Source organism: Pyrus communis, chromosome 9 (assembly GCF_963583255.1).
Source record: "Pyrus communis chromosome 9, drPyrComm1.1, whole genome shotgun sequence".
Taxonomy (NCBI): Eukaryota; Viridiplantae; Streptophyta; class Magnoliopsida; order Rosales; family Rosaceae; genus Pyrus; species Pyrus communis.
This window is the reverse complement of record NC_084811.1, coordinates 12815624-12836154: the sequence shown is the minus strand read 5'-3', so window position 1 is coordinate 12836154 and position 20531 is coordinate 12815624. Positions and strand designations below refer to the sequence as shown.

Genomic DNA, 20531 nt, shown 5'->3' with positions numbered 1-20531 from the left:
ACTGAAGCAGGGAGCAACTCAACTATATTCACTCACATGTTTAGGGCCCTACTCCAACTAAATCAAATGGTGGAGCCAGGTATTTTGTTACTTTCATAGATGATTTTTCTACGAAGGTTTGGGTTTATTTCATGAAGCAGAAATCTGAGATTTTCGCAAAGTTCAAGGAATGGAAAACAGAAACTGAGAATCAAACTGGAAGAAAGATCAAGTGCCTGAGAAGTGACAATGAAGGTGAATATACAAGTAATGAGTTTACCGATTACTGCAAACAGGAATGCATCATAAGGCACTTCACAGTAAAGAAGAATCCCCAACAAAATGGAGCTACTGAGAGAAGGAACCGAACTCTCATGGAGAGAGAGAGAGAGAGAGAGAGAGAAGCATGCAATTTCATGTAGGATTGCCTGATAGTTTTTTGGCAGAGGCTGTTAATCATGCAAGTTATTTGATTAACAGATCACCATCTACAATTCTCGATTTTAAGAGTGCAGAAGAGGTATGGTCTGAGAAACTGATGGACTATTCCAAGCTTAGGGTGTTCTGCTGTAGTGCTTATGCACATATTCCAAGTGATGAAAAGTCCAAGCTCAAACCAACGTCTACACATTGCATATTCTTAGGTTTTGAGAAAGGAGTAAAGGGTTTCAAGCTTTGGGATATCAATAACAGGAAAAAGGTTGTCAGCCGAGATGTTATCTTTGATAAGACAACCATGCCTCTGAATAAAGTCGAGACCAGTAGGGAGAAGAAGGACGATGCTGAAATTGAAGCAATAAAGATTTCGTTAATCAATTCAGATGAAGAAGAAGCTCAGGTGGAGCAAATTGAGCAAAAGGCCGAATCTGATGGTTTTGAAGAAGAAGAAGAGCATCAGCATCGTTCACCAGTTAGGAATCAGGTGGAGCAAGAAAAATGACAGATTAAAGGCACTCTAATCCACCAGATATCCCAAAAGGGTTAAACTCCAACTAATAATCCACCTACATTCCAGAAATGCATAGCACTGGACAAACCTAAGCGGAATAAGAAGAAACCTGATAAGTTTGGGTTTGACCAAGACGAAGTTAATTATGCTCTTAACATTAGTCAAGGAAATCTGACTACTTATCGAGAAGCTATAGCAAGTGATGAGCGAGATAGTTGGATAAGTGTTATGACAGAAGAAATAGAGTCTCTTTACAAGAACTCTGTTTGGGAGTTGGTTCCTAAGCCTAAAGACAGAAAGCTAGTTGGATGCAAGTGGGTATTTAGGAAAAAAGAATGACTACATGAACAAGATGCCGTGAGATTCAAAGCAATGCTCATGGCTAAGGGGTACTCATAAAAGGAAAGGGTGGATTATGATGAGATCTTTTCACCTGTAGTCAAGCATACTTCTATCGGATTGCTTTTGGCAATGGTAGCTCAACATGACATGAAGATTGAGCAGATGGATGTGAAGACAACGTTTCTTCATAAGGATCTAGAGGAGGCGATATTCATGGCTCAACCAAAAGGGTTTGTTGAATATGGGAAAAAGAACCTAGTATGTCAGCTAAGAAAGTCCTTGTATGGCTTAAAACAGTCTCCAAGACAGTGGTACAAGAGGTTCGATTCCTTCATGCTGAAAATTAATTTTAAAAGGTGTTTATATGACTATTGTGTGTTCTATCATATGTTCCAAGATGGGATGGTCATATTGTTATTGCTATATGTGGATGACATGCTAATTGCTTGTCAAGACAAGTCTAGAATTTAAGACTTGAAGAAGATGTTGAGCGAGGAGTTTGACATGAAGGATCTAGGTGCTGCACAAAAGATCCTTGGCATGGAAATTCAGAGAGATAGGATCGCTGGAAGGATTTGGATATCACAAGCCAAGTATATTCAGAAGGTTCTTGAGAAGTTCAACATGCAAGAAGCAAAGGTAGTTTCAACTCCTTTGGCAGCTCACTTTAGGTTAAGTGGGCAGCAGTGTCTTAAGTACAAGGAAGAGCAACAAGTAATGGAGAATGTGCCTTATGCTAATGTTGTGGGCTGCCTCATGTATGCAATGGTATGCACACGTCCCGACATATCTTAAGCAATCAGTGTCGTTTCCAGATACATGGAAAATCCAGGAAAGCAACATTGGGATGTAGTTAAGTGGATTTTGCGTTATTTGAAGGGTTTTTGGCGACAAAGGATTATGTTTGAGAAGCAAAAAGAAAATGTAGGGGTGTTAGGATATATGGATGCCGATTATGCAGGGGACTTGGACAAGAGAATGTCAACTTCTGGTTACATGTTTACATGCATAGAAGGACCAATCAGTTGGAGGGCATTATTGCAATCAATTACAGCTTTGTCGACCACAGAGGCAGAGTATATTGCATTGGCCGAAGCTGGAAAGGAAACGATTTGGCTTAGTGGCTTGGTAAGTCAAATGTGAATCACTAAAGATTGTGTGAAGCTTAAGTGTGATAGTCAAAGTGCCATTCACTTGGCAAAGAATCAGGTTTTTTTTTCGGGAAGATCAAAGCACATTGAAGCAAGGTATCACAGAATCAGAGATTGGGTGGAGTATATGGAAATTTGGATTGAAAAGATTCATACGGATGACAATGCCGCAGATTTCCTTACAAAGATAGTGCTGGCCAAGAAGTTCAAGCATTGCTTGAACTTGATCAGTCTTGTTGATTGATTAAAGTGTAGTACCTCATCACTTGAGGTGCAAAGAGGCAAGAAGAAGATTGCCAAGGTGAAGACTCTTGAAGATTTCCAGAGCTGCTTCAAGAAGGTTCAAAGATACTATGGGGTGCAACGATCAAGACTTGGTTTGACTCACCAAGGTGGAGATTGTTAGGATTTTGGCTCGTCAAATATGTCCTAATTGATTTAGGATTGTTTTAGGAAAATTAGATGTATATCGATTCTTGTCCTAGAGGGATTAGGAAAGAATTTCAGTTTTCCTTATTCAATTTAGGTTTGGATTTCTAGAAGTCTATTTGGATTTGGATAAGTGTAATTTCCTAGTCCACTTAGAAATAGGAATTCAATCAACCTTGGGACATGTAAACCTACCCATGCCTATAAATAGGGTGTGGCAAGGCTTATTTTTAAAAGGGAGAAAAACTGTGGCAGCCAAGATAAAAGAGAGAGATTAGTTCTAGGGTATTGCAAAAGTTCTATAATCTCAATTATTAATCAAAAAAGCGTCTAGAGAAATCACAACTAGACGTAGCCAAAAGTTCTGCCGAACTAGTATAATTCTTGTGTGTCTCTAAGTTTTCTAATATTTGCTAGTTTAGTCTATTGTTGTTGGTTACATTAAAGAACAAGGTCTAGTGTGCGGGTTTTTTCAACAAATATAGGTTCTATTTACTATGACTTCTCTCAATACTAAATTTTTTTATACAAATTTTAAAGCCCTTGTGTGATTAAATTTTCCATGATATTACTCTTCCTTGTTTTTCTCTTCATTGATTTTTTTCCTCAAGTAAAGGAAACAAGGGAATAAATGGCTCCTCCCTCGGGTTGGCTTCCCTTATTATATTTCCAAAATGATCATTTCCTGGGGTAGAACACTTCAGATCTAGCTTTCTTTGCAGACTCTTTGTTGGGGAAAATAGTCTACTGACTTTTTTTCTCGTTTCTAGAGAGTTTCTCTCCATGCTTTTTATGACAACCATCATGGTAGCCTGTAAATCTTCATTTGTGACCTTCCCTCCTGATTTCTCAGAAGAAGTTGGGTTTTCCATTAGGATAGGTCCTTGCAAGTTTTCAGGAAGATTTTCCATGCTAGATCTTGGCATGTATTAGGGTGGTTTTTGTTCTTTTTTTCACCTGAAGGTTTGTTCTTTCCTTCGTCTTTTTGGCATACAAGATTTGTATCCCACCGGGCGTGCCAAAATTATGTTCGGGCAGAAATTTCATTAGGAAAGGTCCCTGGCTCGAGCACACAACTCCCCGAGGAGTTGACACTTTGGTTGACTGTCGAGCTCTTGCTCGCTTGTCGGGCTGTAAGAAGAGGACAGAGTTAGTTCCGAAAGGTGCCTTTATCGGGCCTTAGATGTAGGCCAAGAGGCTCGCAATCTTTTGTCGGGTAAGGTTAAAGCGTCTTGCAATCTCTTTTTTTTGTAGTTATAGAGGGTTGAGTAATAAAGAGGGATGAAGGGTAAACGAGTTTACACAAGAGAATCAATACTACAACATTTAGGGGAAAGTAGCAGAGCTTTTACATAGACAAAAGATGTCTTTCTACGGGAAATCTAAGGCTGAAAATGGTGCAGGATCTGGACAAAGTGCAGCTTTCTGAGTATTTGCTTGACTGAGAGACAAGTCGTATATTTGTTTGTTTGATTGGTTGAGTGTCCTTGTCTCTGGGCCTTCTTCCTCCTTTTATAGACAACTTAACCTAATTGTGTTGTTTCTGTTCTTGCCCGAAAGTAAATGAAGGGTAATGAATCATCAACATTTTTACATGTTCTGCCATCCAAAAGTACTTTTGGGCCGGAAGAAGGTGGATTTCCATTGGTTGTCACTTCTCTTGTAAGCACCTAACCTTTGCATTTAATGGAGGCCGTCATTTTGTCTTGAGATGGATGACCTGGGGTTGACTCTAGGCTTCGGGCAGACCTTCTTTATTGAGCTTAATTAGGCTTCCTTCCCATTGAAGCCCAAAGTTTAAATATTAACCCAAACAGCTGTTGTGCTGCTGTCTGTCTTCTCAATGCTGTTCTGAGGCTCAAACACTGTGTTGTCATGGCGTTGCTTGTTTCATTGAAGCGGTGATGAAAAGGCTCCTCAATCTGCAAATGAATGCTTCCTTCACCTTCTCCTGAGTTATTATGCTCCACCATGTTGCTTTTTCTCCCTCTTTGGTTTTTCAAAAGTAAGCAAAGGATTAAGCGAGATTAGCTATTCTAGATGATGTGGAAACACTGGTAATCCTCAATTCTAATTCTCTTTCTTTCCTTGTCTTGATTTTCGATCAAATGTGATTGTGCTGCAGAAGTAGATGATGGAATTTTGATCTGGTCAAAGGATGAGGGGATGGATTTATGAACAAAGATGGAGGAAAATGAACTTGGGGAGCATATTTGTTCTGTGGAAATGGAAAGAAAAGAGTGAACGTCATATTTTTCTTTTGTATTTTTCCTCATTATTTAACCCTAAGTTTATAGGACGGCAATAAGGCCAGCAATGTTTTATGGCACGGAATGTTGGGTAGTGAAGCATCAACACGTACATAAAATGGGTGTAGTGGAGATGAGAATGCTTCGTTGGATGTGTGGGCACACGAGAAATGATAAGATTAGGAATGAGGATATCCAAGGTAAAGTAGGAGTAGCCGAAATTGAAGGAAAGATGAGAGAAAATCGGTTACAGTGGTTTGGATATGTGAAACGAAGGCTTGTTGACGCTCCAGTTAGAAGATGGGATTACGGGACAAAGGTTCAAGACTGAATGGGTAGAGGAAGACCTAGGAAGACTTTGGAAGAGACTCTAAGAAAAGACTTAGAGTACTTGGATCTAGCGGAAGACGTGGCACAGAACCGAGTGGAATGACATTCTAGGATTCATACAACCAACCCCACTTAGTGGGAAAAGGCTTTGTTGTTGTTGTTGTTGTGTTGTTGTATTTAACTCCTAAGTTTGTTACGTTTTGTTGGAAAATAAATTTTTGCTCTTCTTGCCTTGGATTCAACGTCTCTTTCTTGTTTCCACTAACTAGTTTATTGATTACTGGGGTAGTGAAATTAGTTAGAGCGGTATTTTCCTTTAAATGAGATTCATTCTCAACACTCCTTTTATGTGTTAGAATTTTTCAAACTTAGCTCGTGGATAACATAAATGGGTGATGTGGAGCACGTGTTGCCGTTGATACTATATTAACTACATTGAAATATTTGAGAATTAAAGAGAAAACAAAGAAGAAAAGATGAACAGTGAGCGATAAGTCTGAATATCCTAAGTCAGAGAATAACTTTCATATCATGACGATGTTGTTGCTATGGCGTCTTGTACCAATCATGTAATATTTATGCATAAATTTTGTATACATGACATTATTATTAGAATAAAATTGATAAAAAGCAACTTAAAGACACAAAAGCATACCTATTTTCAATAAGCAAAAGTGTGTTTTACATATAATTGTTCACTTTTTTTTTTTGATAAACTATAACTTTTCACTTTATCTATTATATATAAAGCCAACACAAAAGGTGAATACTATTTTGGTGTCATAATGCTTTACCAAAAATAATTGGACAAAAATGCCCCCAAAACAAAAAACTTCAAAGGCATCCCAAAATAATACAAGGGCATTTTCGTCATTTTATAGTAATTTTTTAATAATTAATTAGTTTTTGGTTTTAGATTTTTAATTAGTACCTCACAATTGATTAGCAATAATGTGATTCAATTTATCTATTTTTAAACACGTTCAAGACATTTGTATAATGTCAGTTATAAAAAAGATTATTCGCACGTGGATAGTAATGTGATTAAATTAGTTGTCAAATGATTTTTTTTTTTTTTGTTGTAATAAACGATATTATCTATGTTAAGGGGGAGGGAGGTGGGATTAGTCTTATAATAGACTAGCAATAATTTGATTCAATCAATTGTTTATTAAATATTATTTTCTCTATTCTTAATGTAAATTCTATAGAAATTGATTTTATTATGTGAATTCAGCTACTTTAAGTGGTTTATAAGGGGTTTCTTCTAGCACGATCTAAGATTATTCATTTACTTCAAATATTTGACTTTTCTTCTAAAGTGATTCAAAAAATGCCTTCATGCGCGTGCATGGAGGCTAGTCTAAAAGAAAACCAATAAGAAAGAAGGGGTGGTGCCTGCTCAAGAAATTGGTTGGTGTTTTTCTCTCAACTTTCCACTTTACCATGTCTCGTAGCTTGGAGACATTGACTTCTACTTTTTCCTTTTTTCCAAGAACATTATGTTCTAAATAAATCATTTATGCAAGTCACAGTATAATTCATGTACAAAAAACATTTAGTAACCACAAAAGAAATTTTATGCGCGTCAAACTTCTGTAAAAAATGAGCTAAGCATTTTCCTTTTGTTATGATTATTCTTAGAGATATCCGCATCTATCTTTTTTTAATAATATTAGCTCCTATTCAATGATTTCCTCCTAATCTTCCTCTTAGACCATCTCCAACCCTTCGGCTAAAACCTGAAATTTTTAGCCCAGAAACAGTTTTTCTGCTCCAACCCTTCTGACCTAAAATTTTAGCCCCAGATTATTAAAGAATGAATTTAGACTTTTTTTTTTTTTTAAAAAAAATGATGTAGACTATCCTAAATTAATTTTATGAACATTCTAACCTAAAAATATCTAAATTCCGATAACTTTTGAAAAATCACTTAATCAATATATGAAACTCATGAAACACTACTGAAGAATATGAAAATCATGATAGAAATGTATAAACACAAAATACATGAAACACACAAGACACACAAAACACATATAAAACACATACAGAAGACATGATAGAGATGTATAACACACCAAACATGTGAAACACATGACACACACGAAATACATACCAAAATACATAATTTTAAGTGTATTATGTTGTATTTTCTAGTGTTAAATTGATGATGTTGGTGTATTAATGTGTTCTTGTGTTAAATTTAAGTGTGCTATGTTGTTATTTTATGTAATAATTTTAAGTGTACTATGTTGGCATTTTCTAGTAATAAATTGAAGTGTCTTCTTGTGCAAAATCTTTTGTCTAGTACGTTGTCAAAATTATTGAATGTCGTTTGAATTAATGAAGGCATCTAGATTAATAGAAACAATAATTAATAAGCCATAAATTTAATACACACGACAATTAATAAACTACATAAACTTAATACAAACGACAATTCATAAACTACATAAACTTAATAATGATATCCACCATATTGACTTGGTGGTGGACTTGGGATATAGCCTTGAGATGACTTATCATCTTGAAATATACTCCTTGTGGCATGCCTTCACAAAATTTCCTGTTGCTTATCACGTAAGAACTTCTTCCTCTCTGGAGTGTATTTGCTAAGGTCCTACATCATGAAATTACATTCAAACCTTTCTTGCTCCCTATCCCCTGCTTTCTTCATGGCCGAACGCATTCAGGCTGTTTCTTCTTGCCGAGAGCTAGTCAATCTTGCAAATCTGGTAGCAATTTGTGCATTCATCGGATCTTGGGACTTCCTTTTTCTCTTTGCTTCCTTTTGCCTATCTCTTACCAGCGGCCTTGCACAAGAAGAAGTTGAGGTCAATTCATCGACACCTTCATTGACATCATTTGTCAATGCGGCTTCACGTTGAAATAATCTTCCCCATTGTTGGTCCGCATCGGTTGCCTACCTCGAACAACTTAAAAGGTTGATTTTTTGGTGTTACTCTTGTCTTGTAAATTGCCATTGCTTTGTCACCCTATGCAAAAAATACAAAAAAAAACAATTAGTTGCAAAATAATATTATGTACATGACAAATAAAATATCAACAAAAAAACTCACAATTTCTACGGCGCTCCTTCCATTAGTCATGTCAACCATGGCTCTCTCCAAGCTTCCCTTCCATAAAGTGCATGCTTTGTTGATAACCTTCCACCAATCGTAAGCACCACCACCTTTCCTCCCACCGGCGTTACAGTATTCATGGACCTTATCAACGATTTTATCCCACAAAACCTTTTTATTTTAATTCGTGCCAACTGCACCATTTTCGCTAATAGAAACCCATGCAAAGCATAAAGCAACATCTTCCTCACAAGTCCAATTACGACTTCTAATATGCTCTCTTGCCATCTTGAAAAATTTGGAAATGGGGAGAAATGGTAGAAAGAACAATTGGAAGAATTGTGGGAGAAAAGTGAGTTTTGTGTGGATGTTTGAACAAATACATAGGTATTTGTAGAGTTTTTGGGGTAAATTTTGAGTTAAATATATTTTTTTAATTATTTTAGCCGTTGAATTTAAATTTCAACCATTAGAACTGTTTTTTACCATTAGATTTTATTATATTCAAGAAATTGCTTGGTGTTTTTCTCTCAACTTTCCACTTTACCATGTCTCGTAGCTTGGAGACATCGACTTCTACTTTTTCCTTTTTTTTCCAAAAAACAATATGTTCTAAAAAAGTTGTTTCTACAAATCACAGTATAATTCATGTACAAAAATAATTTAGTAACCACAAAAGAAATTTTATGCACGTCAAACGTCTGTAAAAAATGAGCTAAGCATTTTCCTTTTGTTATGACGATTCTTAGAAATATCCGCATCTATCTTTTTTATATAATATTAGCTCCTAATCAATAATTTCCTCCTAGTCTTCCTCTTACTAGGGTTGGAGTGGGTCTTAATCAATAAGAATTCAAGACAAACAAAGAGATGACAATGGGGTAGGATTGAATTATGAACTTAACCACTTAAACATCATGATGAAACATAGCAGTCTATACATTGCAAAATATAAAATTAAATGTATGATGCAAAATCTAATTCTGGACCATCGCTACCTGACCAAGAAAACCCAAACGGTGAGCAGAAACTATTTTAAAATAGGAACCTTATGCATGATGAACAAGCCTGGCTACAATACAACAGATCCATGTCCAATGGCTACTAGATTAACTAACAGCCTTCACATAGCGACGCAGTAAATATTTGCATCCTTGAAATGACAAACAAAACTAGATAATTCTGTGAACCATTTGAGCAGCAGATGGTGAATAGGCAGGTTGAGCAGACGTGGTTTGACCTTTAACGACCATAAATGATATCTGATAGCAAGGAGACCGGAAACAGATTTCATTCCAAAACATGCAATGCTAAAACAGGTTGATTTCTCTAATTCACCTGTTTAGAGGTCCGGCTAATATACCAAAACAGGAAAAGAGCAAAGCCAAGCAGATTGGTTATCAAAGGGTTGTACAGCAATAAAAGGAATGTCACTTCTTATAGCTTATCTCGTAACCAACTCATTTTACTAGAAGTTGGTGCCACAAACATCTCCAATGAAACTGAATATTTCCAACCTTCCATTGATTAGTGCATCAAATTCGACCATACCTAACACTGTATGCTCAAGGATCATTAGTGTGGATACATGCTTAATAAAGATAACTCCGATAAAGATATGAACAACACACATTGTGATTCTGTGAACTGCAACTACTTACAGCAGTTGATTTTCCTAGGTCCTAAATTTCACATTCAAATTGTTACAAAATAAACGACTTCCTATAAAACCACTACAACTTGGATCATTGTGTGCTTGCGTGCATTCTTCCACACGCGAAACTAGTCCATTCAAATTCGACCTGCTACCACATTTACCTCCACAGCTATATCACACAACTCTTCTGCTGCACCTTAGCTTTCTCCCCATCGATAATGGACTCCACCAACTTAACCGCATTGTCCAACCTCCCCTCCGCATTCACCACCACATAATCGAAATTCTTAACATGCTTCACCTCCTCCCTAGCCATCGCAACCCTCACAATAAGTCCTTCGGTTTTCCGCTCAATCAGCCTCTCCACAAGCTTGGCCTCACTCTCCGCCATCAAATTTATGAAAACAGCCGAATTCCCAAGAATCTTCCTCAGAGTCTGAGCACCCTCGATGTCAACTCTCAAAACAATGTAGTACCCTTTCCCCAATTCATCCCTAATCTGCTGTTTAGGAATCCCCTTATAGTCTCTGTACACCAGCGCGTACTCCAGAAGCTCGTTCCTGTTATGATCTGGAATGTCTTCGATCACAATTACTAAGAAGGGACCAAAATGTAATAAGTGAGATAGATTTGGGGGTCATTTTCCTATTTGTAGTTGTAAGGGAGTTTGTTGTACTGGGTTACTATATAACCATTTGTGTTTCTTTGAGTAAGGCATATATACAATTTACAAAACCAATTATGTTCAGAGTTCTCTTCGACTTCTCCCGCCCTTTCTGACCTTGCAAGCAGGTTTAGGTTTGAGCCTTGCTAGGGTTTGGTGCTAACATTGGTATCAGCCTTTGATCCTGGTTCCCTTCCGCGCATGCCTCGTGCTACTACCACCAATCGTATCTCTGTGATGGACGGCCGAGTTGCTGAGCTCGAGAATTCCATGGCGTCGCTCAAAGCTTCTGTCGATGCTTCCATGGTTTCTCTTCCTTCCTTAATTGACAATGCGGTCGCTGCTACTCTCGACACTAAATTGCAGATCTATTTCGAGCAATTCCGTCGTGAGCTGCACTTTCGTCCGGGCAGTAGTGGTCCTCCTGTGCCTATGGCTCCTGATTGTTCTGATCCTCGTGCCTCTGCATCTGATCTACGACCTCCGAGTCCGAATCGTTTTGGCGGTGATCATCCGCCGCGGCCTCCCTGGACCCAGCGCATTGAGTTTCCTCGCTTTGTCGATGGAGATGATCCACTTGCTTGGATCTACAAAGCCGAGCAATTCTTTTCTTACTACAACACTCCATCTGATTCTCGAGTGCTTACTGCTTCCTTCCATTTCGATGGTGAAGTGTTGCAGTGGTTTAAGTGGCGCGATTGTTTGCGTACTACACCAACCTGGGAGGAGTTCACTCATGCTTTGTGCTTAGAATTTGGACCACTAGAATTTGAGGACACAGCGGAGACACTTTTTAAGCTGCGCCATACAGGTACTTTGAAGGATTACATCTCTGAATTTAGGCGTTTGGCTACGCGTACTGATAGGAGCATATTCATGCGACTTAAATGGCTTGTTCTCGTGCATTTACGTTATGTTTCTTTAGTTATTTTAGTACTTTAAGCTATTTTCGTGTGTTTGTAGGTCCAAAGGGCTAAAGGAGCAAAAAGATGCATTTTGGAGACTTTTGGAGCACTTTTGGGCTAAGGATGGATAGCTTATGCTTGGAGCCAAAGTGTTGGACGAAATTGAAGACCTAATTGAAGACCAAAGTGTTGGAACCTTGTTCCCTTTAGTTTTAGGACATTTAAACCTTTCCTAATCCCATTCATCAACACATGCATCCACATGCATTCACCCTTTAAACCATTAAATCCACATGCTTTCCTATTCAATTAAATCAGCCACATGCATTCATCATCATAACCTAGCTGTCATTCCACTTCATTGCACATGCATCTTCAAATAAATCAGCCATTCCACATGCATATTCAACCTAGCTGTCATTGCACATGCATTCACTCTTTAATTCACATGCATTTACTCTTTAATTCACATGCAAAACATCCCATTCCATCTCCCATTTCAGATTGCATTCCATAATCATTCACTCACCTTTAATCCACATGCATCTTCCATAAATCAAATCAGCCACATTCACCACCACATTCACTCACCACAAACATTCCACATGCATTCATCAACATATCTAGTTGTCACTCACATGCATTTCCTTCATCATTTCCAACCCACATGTCCCTTTAATCATTCAAACATACACCCATTCACCACCAGAAATCATCCTTGCCATGAGTTCCCATCAGATTTCCATCATATTTACATGTATTCCATCCTTTAAAACATTGCACATGCACTCCCTTTAATTAATTAAGCCACATGCACTCCCATCCATTTCATCATTGCAGCCAACACATGCTTTCACATGCATTTTCAGATTGTCCCCTTGCACATGCAGCCACTTATTCAAAGCACATGCATTTCCACCCTTTAATCACATGCATAAATCAGCCACATGCATCTCCCATCACCATTCCAGATTTCCACCACCCTCCTAGTTGTCATGTTCCCCCCATTTCACCTATAAATAACCCTTCATTGCAGCCACAAAGGGGGGGATCCATTCACCACAGAAATAAGGCCTTTGTGCCAGAAATTCATCCATTCCAAACACTCTTCCATAAACTCATCCATTGCAGAAATGTAGACATCAAACCACCCTTGTGTCGTGCCTTCCCTATTAATCCAAACACTACTCCCCAAACCATTCACACCATCAAACTATCCTTAGACCTTGTGCTACAACAACGAGGAAGAGAAGAGTGCCTAAACGTTCATACAATTCAAGTTTGAGTTGTTGGAATGTTTAGGTGTTTCTTTGATTTCAATGTTTAAATTCAATTCTCTTTGTTTTGTACGTATGAGGAATGGAAGAGAAGAGTGCCTAAACATTCATACAATTCAAGTTTGAGTTGTTGGAATGTTTAGGTGTTTCTTTGATTTCAAAGCCATGAGGAACTAAACCCCCCTTGGTTAGGGGGTGATTCGAATATATGTTTATGCTTGCATTTTGATTTGAATACTTCTAATTGCGTTTCATAAGTTGTGGATTCAATTCGTTTAACTGTTTGATTGATAACTTATTTATGTATGTTCATTGAGAGTGCACACTTAATTTTCATGCATGAATATGACGCTAGAATATAAGTGAGTTTCACCTAATCGTTATGAACTTATATTCACAAGTAGTGGAGGTTGCTTATAAACAATCGCGTTAAATGAATTCTTGGCATAAGTTTCATGCAATCCATAGTAACGAATGCCTCGTCAACACTTATAATTTTCATAGAGCGTAATGATTCTTGCTTGTACCTCTTCTATGCATTCATGTTGAGGACTTGTGGGGAATGTTTTGAATTGTCGCATGCATCATCCAATTCAATAACGTTAGGAAGATTTGAAGGTTAATTAGTGCATCACGGTTAACTTGGGGTGTTGAGTATCATAGTTTATTGAAATGCAATTGGAAATCATTTTATTATGCAAGTATAACATGTATGGAGATGAACCCCTTAGCCATTCTATCATCCATTCATTCCATTCCATCAAATTCGTTTTACAATCTGTTTAGTTTATTAACTTGTTTTGTTATTTCAATTTTCGTATAAATCTAAATCCCCCTTTACTTTAATGTCCAATTTAGTTAGAAATCAATTTAGTTTGTGCTTTTAAGTGTTTTGATTCATTTTATTTTCCAATTTCGTCCAGATTCACCAAAGTGCTCAAAACTGCCCAGAAAGTGATTTTAAGGCAGTTTTGAGTGTTTTGGGTGATGTTTGAGTCTTTTGGTTTGTTTTAATGTTTTAAGTGTTTAGTTTTACATTCTTTGAGTTAGTTTAGTGTTTTATATTGTGTTTTTACGTTCTTGAGTCAAGTTATTACTTAATTTCGTCCAAATTTGTGTTTGTGCTCAAATCTGCCCAGAAAGTGGTTTTTAGGCAGATTTGAGTGTGTTTGTGTTGTTTTGAGTCTTTTGGTTTGTCTTAGTGTTTTAAAGTTTAGCTTTGCATTCTTTGAGTCTAGTATAGTGTTTCATATTGTTATTTTACGTTTTTGAGTCAAATCCAAGTGGTTAACAATCCCTCCTAATCCCCGGTCTAGAACGATCCCTACTTATACATATACTACAATTTGACGAAAAGAGGGTTTAATTTGTGTGCGTATAATTCTCGCATCACGTACTTCTGATATTAGTCCTGTGTTGCTTAAGAGTTGTTTCATAGGTGGTTTAAAAAAAGAGCTGAGGTTCAATGTTAAATTGCTTAAACCTGCTACTGTCCATGATGCAATTGCCATCGCAGTCCAACTGGATGCGAAATTTACTGAGTTTAAGAGTAGTCAGGTTAAACCTTCTCCTGTGTTGAAACATCAGTTGGTCTCTGCCCCTACTCCTCCTCCAGTGGCCTCACGCCCTGGTAATCTGCCAGTTAAGCGATTATCCCTTGAGGAAGTTCAAAGGAAGAGAGAGCGAGGAGAGTGTTGGTTTTGTTCCGATAAGTGGACACGGGGGCATAAATGTGGATTAAAGCAACTTCTTATGTTAGATCTATTGGATGGTGTTGATGAGTGTCTTACTGAGGAGATGCCAGAGAATTCGGAGTTGTAGCACATGGCACTTAGTGAATGTGCTTTTTATGGTACCACTGCGAGCCAAACACTGCAAACAATGAAGGTTGAGGGTCTGTTGCAAGGCCATTCTGTCAAGATTCTTTTGGATTCTGGGAGTACTCACAATTTTGTGGATTCCAAGCTTTTGAAACAATGGGGATTTCCAGTTCAATCTACACGGCCCTTCGAAGTTATGATTGCAGATGGAGGCAAGGTACAAGGGTCAGGGTGTTGTAGGGATATGCCTCTGTCGTTGGGGGGTTACCAGTGTGCAGTGGACCTTTATGCTTTGCCATTGGGAGGATGTGATGCAGTGCTCGGTGTACAATGGTTGTCTTCTGTGAGTCCAGTTCTGTGGGATTTCCAACTTTTAACCATGGAATTTTCGAAGGGGGCTCAGAAGTTTAAGTTGTTTCATAGTCCTCCAACAGTTCCATTCATCCAGGAACTTCCATTGCATAACGTTGATAAGGAACTTAACAGTTCTAATCTGGGTTTATGTCTTTATTCTCTGGACACTACTCAGTTGGGGACTAGTACTCTCAACCCTTCACAGTTGCAGGAATTACAAGCATTGTTGGACGAATTTGAGGATATTTTTGAGTTACCCACTAAACTGCCACCATCCAGGTCACTGGATCACTCTATTCCTTTAGCTCCAGGTGCTAAACCACCCAACTTGCGACCTTATCACTATGGACCTCTTCAAAAAACAGAAATTGAGAAGGCTGTGCAGGAGCTTCTGGATGCAGGATTTATCAGGGCTAGCCATAGCCCCTTTTCTTTCCCTGTACTTTTAGTCAAGAAGAAGGAGGGCACATGGAGAATGTGCATTGACTATAGGGAATTGAATGCACTTACAATTAAAGATAAGTATCCAATTCCCCTTATTGATGACTTGTTGGATGAATTACATGGTTCCAAGTATTTTTCTAAGCTAGACTTGCGATCGGGATATCATCAAATTCTGATGAAACCTGAGGATGTGGGCAAGACAGCATTTAGAACCCACGAAGGTCACTATGAGTTCTTGGTGATGCCTTTTGGGCTCACTAATGCCCCTGCCACATTTCAAAATGTGATGAATGATCTGTTTAAACCATTCCTCAGGAAGTTTGTGCTTGTCTTCTTTGATGATATACTCATCTATAGCACCTCTTGGCAGCACCACTTGGTTCATTTGAAGGAAGTACTAACTGTGCTTCACAGAAATCAGCTCTACCTCAAAAAATCTAAGTGCTCTTTTGGTCAAAGCAGTGTTGAGTATCTGGGCCATATAGTGTCTCAGGATGGGGTGGCTGCAGATCCCTCAAAGCTCAAAGCCATTCAGCAGTGGCCTCAACCCAGAAATGTCAAGGAGTTAAGGGGATTTTTGGGGCTTACTGGCTATTATCGCAAATTTATTCCTGGATATGGGAAGGTCTGTCAACCTTTGTACAATTTGACCAAGAAAGAAGGATTTGCTTGGAATGAGTCAGCTAGTGAAGCTTTTGGACAGCTCAAGAACATTATGTCTTCACCACAGGTCTTAGCACTTCCTGATTTTTCTCAAACATTTGTAGTTGAGTGTGATGCTTCGGGAAATGGTATAGGTGCTGTCTTGCAACAAAATCATAGGCCTATTACATTTTTCAGTCAAGCACTGGGGCCTAGAAACCAGGCGTTATCGACTTATGAGAGGGAGCTTATTGCCATAGTTCATGCCATACGCAAATGGCAGAATTATTTGCAGGGGAGACACTTTGTTATCAAAACTGACCATAGCAGTTTGAAGTATTTCTTGGGGCAGCGAACTAACACTCAGTTCCAACAAAAATGGGTGGCTAAGCTTCTCGGGTTTGATTATGAAATTCAGTATCGAAGTGGGAAGGAAAATACTGTGGCAGATTCTTTATCCCGAATTCCAGACCATCAGGACATTGTTGAAGGGGACAGTATGGAATTAACTGCCATATCTTATCCGTATTTTGGATGGATGGATGACTTGAGAAGGTATAATGAGAGTGATACTTGGATTATGGACAAAATTAAGGAGGTGACTAAGTACAAACTTAAAGGCACCACCAATCCTGCTTTAGCTAAATATTCTATTGATAATGGATTTTTATGCTACAAGAAGAGGGTAGTAATTAGTCCAACGTCTCAGTGGAGAATCAAACTCATGGAGGAGCATCATTGTACACCAGCAGCAGGTCATCAAGGGGTAGCTAAAACTTATCAACGAATTAAGAAGGGGTTTTATTGGCAGGGAATGAAAGGGGATATAAGGAAGTTCATTGCTGAATGTGCCATATGTCAACAAAACAAGTTTGAAACCATTGCACCCCCTGGATTGCTTCAACCCTTACCTCTGCCACAAAGGGTGTGGTCTGATATTAGCATGGATTTTATAGTTGGATTGCCTAACTGCAAGGGAAAATCAGTTATCATGGTGATTGTGGACAGGCTTTCAAAGTACAGCCACTTTATTGCACTTGCTCATCCTTACAATGCTTCTATAGTTGCTCAACTATTCATAGAACATGTTTTCCGATTGCATGGTATGCCTAACTCCATTGTGAGTGATAGAGATCCAGTGTTTGTAAGTGCTTTTTGGAAGGAACTCTTTAGACTCCAAGGTTCCAAACTTTGCATGAGTTCTGGATATCATCCGCAAACTGATGGGCAGACAGAGGTAATGAATCGATGTTTGGAGACCTACTTAAGGTGCTTTGTGGGAGGACAGCCGAGGAAATGGGTTCAATGGTTGCCATGGGCAGAATGGTGTTTTAATACTGCATACCATACTTCTTTCAAGTATACTCCATTTGAAGTGGTTTATGGTTTTCCCCCACCTTACATTGCCCCACATGAGGTTGGTTCTACCAAAGTCGCTTCTGTGGAACAATGCATGATCGAAAGAGATGGGTTGCTGGCAGTGTTAAAGACTAATTTGCAGCTAGCTCAAAATCGCATGAAAGTGCAGGCAGATAAGAAAAGGACTGAGAGACACTTTAATGTTGGAGATATGGTGTATTTGAAGTTGGTGCCCTATCAACTGCACTCATTGGTGAATCATAGTTATCATAAATTACAACCACGGTTCTATGGTCCTTATGCAGTTATTGAGAAGGTTGGTGTTGTGGCATACAAGTTGAAACTTCCTGAGGGGTCCAAAATCCATCCTGTGTTTCATGTGAGCTGTCTCAAAAAACAGGTTGGAGACAATGTTATTCCCCAGATTGAACTGCCTTTGGTGTCTGAGGATGGCTTGGTTCAGGACATACCTGCAACAATTCTGTCGAGAAGGATGTATAAAAAAGGAAGTGTGGCTGGAGTTCAACTCCTAGTGCATTGGCGGGGTAAGGAAGCTGCAGATGCCACATGGGAAGACTTTGATGAGTTCCAGAAACGATTTCCAGATTTTGTAGTTTAACCTTGAGGACAAGGTTGTTCTGAAGGGGAAGGCATTGTTATGATCTGGAATGTCTTTGATCACAATTACTAAGAATGGACCAAAATGTAATAAGTGAGATAGATTTGGGGGTCATTTTCCTATTTGTAGTTGTAAGGGAGTTTGTTGTACTGGGTTACTATATAACCATTTGTGTTTCTTTGAGTAAGGCATATATACAATTTACAAAACCAATTCTGTTCAGAGTTCTCTTCGACTTCTCCCGCCCTTTCTGACCTTGCAAGCAGGTTTAGGTTTGAGCCTTGCTAGGGTTTGGTGCTAACAGTTCCTTTCCACCATTGTCAAAAACTCTTCTTTGCTCGCAAAGTAATAATCTTTACCGTGAATTTCGCCGGGTCGTCGCCATTACCACGAAATGCAAGTTCTCGTTGGAATCCTTGAGCTTTTTTATGACGGCGTCCTTCCAAACACCGCTTGGGCCGCTGATGACGATAATTAGGGGGCTGGGCTGGGCCAGAGCGGCTCGGAGCTGAAGGCCGATCCCAAAGAGGCCTCCAGAGCTCGGAGCGGTCGGATTTTTCGATGTAGGGAATGGGAACCGAACAGGGTCGGCGGGCGTCGCCCATTTGGGAGGATAAGGGTCGGGTGTTGGAGGAAGTGAGAGGGTAGGGTGGTGGGGGGAATTGGGGGATGGGAGGATTTTGGGGCGGCGGAGGAGGGGAGGGAGGAGAAGAGCGAGAGATATAGGAGGTGAGGAATCTGCGAAACCTCGAGATGGAGAGAGAGTAGGGAGGAAGGAAGGTGGGGGTGCACTATACGAGGTTGGGGAAGCATAGCATGGAATTGAAGCTCTACGGTTATCGGTTAAAGTAGATAAGCTCATTTTTAGGCTGAGCCTAACCAACAGCAACAAGGCTTGGGGCCTTGGAAAGGATGGCAGGCGGCGGCACCATGCAATTTAAGGGGGTGTGTTGTCTATAGAAAACGATATATACGGACCATATTTACTATTACGTGGCGTTTTAATTTAGTAAAATAATAAAATTCATTGAAACGATACGTTACGAAAGTGTAAATTCGTTTATATAAGTTACTCTCCTTATGCGAAATTTAATGGACTGGTATATTGGCAAGTGACTTGTAACTTAATTGGTTAAAAAACATTCGTCCATGCACTTGAGATCTTGTTTTCGAATCTTCTTTCCCGTAAGAGCAAATCCACCTGTTTTCGAAATGCAAGAGTAAAGGACAAGTCATGGAAATTGTCCTTACTATTCACTTTGAACTGTTAATTCTCTTTGTGCAAGTCCACTCGTTTTAGAAGGATAAAAATGGTTACTATTTGCAAAAATATATTTTCAACCACTATCGTCGAGCCATGTGTCAGTAATGGATTAATGGCAGAATAGTTATGCAATGCCTCCATGAACCTCCCTAGAAAGAAAGGTTCGTTGTAGCTTGTAAACAAGGTTCTAAAAGATGTTAGGCGCTAGTCGGGCAATAGGTTGGGGCCTAGTGCTTAGGCGGCTTGCCGGGGCCTAGGTGCGCACCTAGGAAGACTAGGCGGGCGCCTAGACAAATTTAAGTAAATCTATTATATTTCGTGTAAATAAGTGTCTACTTATACTTACAATATATATAATTTCATCATAAACTAAAAAATAGAATAACATACATATTATGAAGTATTGGAACATAATGAAAACATGGGAAACAAGGATATAAGTGTGTCCATTAAGTATGCAACAAGTCTCTTACAATTTATCGAAAAAAATAAAAATGCAAAATGAAAAGTTATCTATTTTCTGTCTAAGTGAGTCGCGACCTCGGCGGGTCTGGGTGGGCTAGGTGGGCGCCTCAGCAGGTCTACGTGTCATTTCTTAATTTTCAAACGCCTAGGTATTAATCGAAATGATAACCAGCCGTCTAACACCTAAACTGGACTAGTGAGAATTTTTAAAATAGTGCTTATAAACTTGCTCAGCAACAACCAATGATTGCTTGAAGGTGTTCGGAAGGGCTACCAAATAATGCCGGTGAGTCCAAGAATTTTCCTACGGATGGGCGACGTGCTAAACTCCCACAAGAATTTTAAACCAAAAACACTCATATAAATCAAACTATACTAATATGATGCATAGTTCATGGGAAAAAAACCTATATATTAGATATATAGCATGAAAATACCCTAGTTAATTGCCTCATTTATAAATAATAACTAACTTCTAATCCGGGTTCAATCCCATCGATTCTTTTCTTTACCAAATAACTATTTAACAAACTCATACTATCGCTC

General features: G+C 38.8%; 1 pseudogene; it reads right to left on the bottom strand.

The window, feature by feature from the left end:
* Positions 1–10126: 10126 nt before the first annotated feature.
* Positions 10127–19188, bottom strand: LOC137744410 (guanylate kinase 2, chloroplastic/mitochondrial-like; annotated as a pseudogene).
* Positions 19189–20531: the final 1343 nt, after the last annotated feature.